We start from the raw sequence: 5019 nt of genomic DNA, 5'->3' as shown, positions 1-5019 counted from the left end.
TCGGGCACCCGGCCACCCCAATCCCCACCCCACCCCCGCCCCTCCCCGCCCCCGCCCCCGGAGCCTCTGCTAGCGAGCAGCGAAGGTCGCCCGACGGACGACAGACTCGGTAGCAGACTCCGACTCGCCGGGAGATGGCCTCCGCCCACAGAGCGCCCGGGGAAAAACCGGGCTGGAAAGGGGGCCGTGCCGGCCTCCTCCTCGGCCAATCAGAGTGCTTCTCGTCTTCGCGCCCGGCCAATCAGGGCAGCCGGAGGAGGTAGGGCGAGGAGTAAGGAAGGATTCGGGGTGTGGGAAGAGGGGAGAGCGTGGCTGGATGCTCGGGAGAATAGTGGAGGGAATGAATAGCCCAAGGGAGGCTTTGAAGGGCGGCGGTGGGGAGGGAAGAGGAAGGCTGGGAATGAAGTGCATGTGCTCCAGAGCGGGGAGCTGGAGGAAGCGGCGGTGGGAAAAGAAAGCAACCGAGGAGGAGAGAGAAAGACGCGAGAGATCGCAGGATGGGGGAGAGGGAGAAAGGAGAACTTGGAAAGGGAGACAGCATTCTGGTCGCCGGATTGTATCTATGAAGGATGCAGAAGTGGATACTGAGTGAGGCTTAATCTGTACCATTTAGCCATGAAACGACCTTTTACGGCAGAAGTAGCAAGGTTCTCTAGTTCCTGTTTTTGTTGTTTTCTCCCTTTGCTTTTTTTTATCCTTCCTTCTGCCCTTCCTCCCCCTTTCCTTCCTTCCTTCCTTCGTTCCCCCCACCTCTTTCTTTCTAATGGGCTCAGAATTCATACTTGAAAACATTGAACAGAAGAGCAAGGAAGAGAACCAAAGAGGAGTCCTGCCTATTTTGTGCATGAAGACTCCCTCCTCTTTCCAATCCTCCCCAGCCTTGTGTCCACAGGTTAACAGGGGATACAAGTACAAAAAATGAACTAATCCCTACTCATAATAAGCTTACAGCCTATGGGGGTTGACAACAAGGATGTGTACCAGTATATACAGCATAAATATTGTTAACCTGAAAATTAAAGAAACAATCAATATAGGAGAAGGAGCAGAGGAACTATAGCTAGTGGTATCGGAAGCTAGGAATACCCAAAGATGGGAACCGAGGACAGGGTTTTTAATGGGGTAACAGAACAAAAGGGAACCTTTGACAAAAGAAATAATAGGACAGTTCTTAATTTAAGTATAGGCTACTCTGAATAGAAACTACTTAATGTAGGTGGACCCTTTTTACATAATAACATAAAGTTCTGGGAGTAAGGTGGAGAACATTGGGAGGGGATAAATTGCTTGGGGGAAGGTCCATAAGTCTGGAAATGACAAAGACAGTCAGCCCCGGGGCAATTCATTTGTCTGGGAAAGAGGGGACTGGTTAGGGAATCAGTTCTCAGTAAATTTTGCAGTTCTCAATATAAAATGAATAAATATTAATATTTACAGAATATAAGGTATATAATATAAGGTAGTTTGGAAGGGAGGACACTAGCAGTTGGGAGAATCAGGAAGGTCAACAGGCAGATGATGCTTGAGTTTGAGCTGCCTCTTAAAGGGAGAGAGGGATTCTGAGGTGAAGGTGAGGAGAGACATGCATGTGGGATGGCCAGCCTGTTTATACCCATGGTACACAATGTACCTCTCCATTTTCCTTTACATAACACTCACCTTTAGTTCTTTGGAGCCAGTGGTATTTCATATCTGGCTGCCATATGACAATACCAGGAAATATTATTGAAAATATTTTATTTTCATGGGAAACTTTGGGTCATTAAAGCAGCTTTGTAATTTTCTAAAAGTAATCTAGCTTAGTTACCTCCTTTTCAAATCTGGGCCTAGATATGTTCCAGATATACATACTGTTGGAAAACTATCAAATATCCATCTAAATGCAGGTTGAAAACTGGATAATAGCCATTCTTTATCCATTTGGTCTTTTCCTGTGCAGATGGACAGGCCAAATGCCTTTGAGTGATTATAGATCTCTTCCAGGAGGCTTTGCAATGTCTTGAGGCATATTGTCATTTGCAAACTGAAGCATCTAAAATACCTCACCATCAGATTCTAGGAACCAAGCAGGAAATATCTTTGAACTCTCCCAAATTCACCTCTAAGCAGGTATAAAAGAGTACCCTAAAATGCATTTGGGAACAGCAGAACTAGCAAAAAGATGGGGTGAAACAATCTTCTAGCCCAAGAAAATTGGAAGGTCAGAAGAAAAGATATGTCTCATTTGGGTGAAAGGGGAATACAGCAAGCCAGCAGGATGTCCTGAACCTCCAGTGCAGCATGAGCAGGAAAATACCAATACCAGGAACTCCACCCTCCACTTCCCCACCAATGTATCTCAGCTCATGGGCAAATACCAGTGCTGGGACCCCACCATGTGTCTCAGCACAAGATCAGGTAAGCTTGCCAGACCCCAGCAGCCTCCAGCAGCACCAGCCACCTCTTACACCACCCCCATCCCCTTAGCACAGCATAGCACCAGGCACAAGGGTCGCCCATGGAGCTCAGGGCAACACTAGTCCAGTACCAGACAAACAGCTAGGACCTGCAGTTCCCAGCACAAGGAGGTTGGGACAGTGTCTCTTCCACCCCAGGAGCAGAAGTCATTTAAAAGTAAGAAAAAAGATGAGCAAAAAACAAAAAAGAAATCTGACCATAGAAAGTTTTTATGGTAACAGGGAAGGTCAAGACAAAAACTCAGAAGAGGACAACAGTGTCAAAACAAATTAAAATGGGAATTGGTTTCAAGCCCAGAAAGAACTCATGGAAGAGCTTAAAAAAGGAGTTTAAGAATCAAATAAGAGAGGTAAAAGAAAAATTGGGAAAAGAAATAAAAGTGATATAAGAGAATCATGAAAAAAGTTAACAGTTTGGAAAAAGAAAACAATTCCTTAAAAAGTAGAATTGCCCAAATGAAAAGGGAGCTATAAAATATAACTGAAAAAAATAGTTCCTTAAAAATCAGAATTGGACTTTGAGACATCAAGAATAACTCAAACAAAAATCAAAAGAATGAAAAAATAGAAGAAAATATAAAATACCTCATTGGAAAACAACTGACCTGGAAAATAGATCTAGGAGAGATAATCTCAGAATCACTGGACTATCTGAAAGTCATAATGAAAAGGAGGACCTGGACATCATACTTCAAGAAATTGTTGGGGCAGTAAGGTGGCACAGTGAATAAAGCACTGGCCCTGGATTCAGGAGGACCTGAGTTCAAATCTGGCATCAGACACTTGACACTTACTAGCTGTGTGACCCTGGGAAAGTCACTTAACCCTCATTGCCCCACAAAAAAAAGAAAAAGAAAGAAAAAAAAAAGAAATTGTCAAAGAAAACTGCCCTGATATCCTAGAACAAGAGGGTAAAATAGACATTGAAAGAATCCACATATCACCTTTGGAAAGAGATTCTAAAATTAAAACACCCAGGAAGATTATAGCCAAATTCCAGAACTCCCAAGTCAAGAAAAAAAATACTTCAAGCAGCCAGAAAGAAACTTTACCTATCAGGGAGCCACAATCATGATTACACAGGATTTAGCATCTGCAACATTAAAGGGTCAGGGGTTATAAAATATATTCTGGAAGGCAAAGGAACTAGGATTACAACCAAGAATCAATCACCTACCTGGTGAAATTGAGCATAATCCTTTGGGGAGGGAAGGTCATTTCATGAAATAGAAGGTTTTCAAACTTTCATAAGAAGATCAGAGCTGAACAAAAAAAGGTAAAAAGGAAAGAGAAAATATAAGAGATTCAATAGGGCTAAATTGTTTACATCCCTACATGGGAAAGTGATACTTGTGATATTTAAGAACTATATCACTAATAGTGTAATTAAAAGAAGTATACATAGATAGAAGGTATAGGTATAAGGTGAATTTAAGGGAATAACAAAAAATTAATTAAGGGGCAAGAGAGGATTGTTCTGGGAGCAGGAGGAAGGGAGAGATAGAATGGGGTAGATTATCTCACATGAGGAGATGGGAAAGATCTATTACAGTGGAGGGGAAAATGGGAGGGTGGTCAGTGGGCATCACTTGAACATTACTCTCATTGGAATTGGCTCAAAGAGGCAATAAAATACATAATCAGTTAAGTATAGAAATATATCTTACCCTACAGGAAAGTAGAAGGGGAGGAGATTAAGTAAGGGGACAGGGGACTGATAGATTGAGAAAGACAGTGGTCAGAAACAAAACATGAGTGAAGAGGGAAAGGATGAAAAGAGAGAGGGGACAAACGAGTTAAAAATAGGATGGATGGAAATACACAGTTAATAATCATAACTGTGAATGTGAATGGGATGAGTTCACCCATAAAATAGAAATGAATATCAGAATGGATCAAAAACCAGAATTCTACAATATGTTGTTTACGAGAAACACATTTGAAGCAGAGAGACACAGTAAAGTTAAGGGGCTGATGCAAAAATCTATTATACTTCAACTGAAAAAAAAAAACATGATCACAAAGGAAAAACAAAAATGTATCTAATTAAAAGAGATAAGAAAGGAAACTACATCTTGCTAAAAGGTACTATAGATAATCAATACTTAATATATGTGCACTGACATACCCTTTGACCCAGCAATACCACTTCTGGGTCTTTTTCCCAAAGAAATCATGGAAAGGGGAAAGGGACACACATGTACAAAAATATTTATAGCTGCTCTTTATGTGGTGGCAAGGAATTGGAAGTTGAGGGGATGCCCATCAATTGGGGAATGGCTGGACAAGTTGTGGTATATGAATACAATGGAATACTATTGTGCTGTAAGAAACGATGAGCAGGAGGAGTTCAGAGAAACCTGGAGGGTCTTGTGTGAGCTGATGATGAGTGAGATGAGCCGAACCAGAAGAACATTGTACACAGTATCTTCAACCTTGAGTGTTGATCTACTGTGATGGACTATATTCTTCTCACCAATGCAATGGTACAGAAGAGTTCCAGGGAACTCATGATAGAAGAGGATCTCCAAATCCAGGAAAAAAAAAAAAAGAACTGTGGAGT

This window comes from Dromiciops gliroides, chromosome 4, assembly GCF_019393635.1.
Source record: "Dromiciops gliroides isolate mDroGli1 chromosome 4, mDroGli1.pri, whole genome shotgun sequence".
Lineage (NCBI taxonomy): Eukaryota > Metazoa > Chordata > Mammalia > Microbiotheria > Microbiotheriidae > Dromiciops > Dromiciops gliroides.
This window is presented reverse-complemented; position numbering follows the sequence as displayed.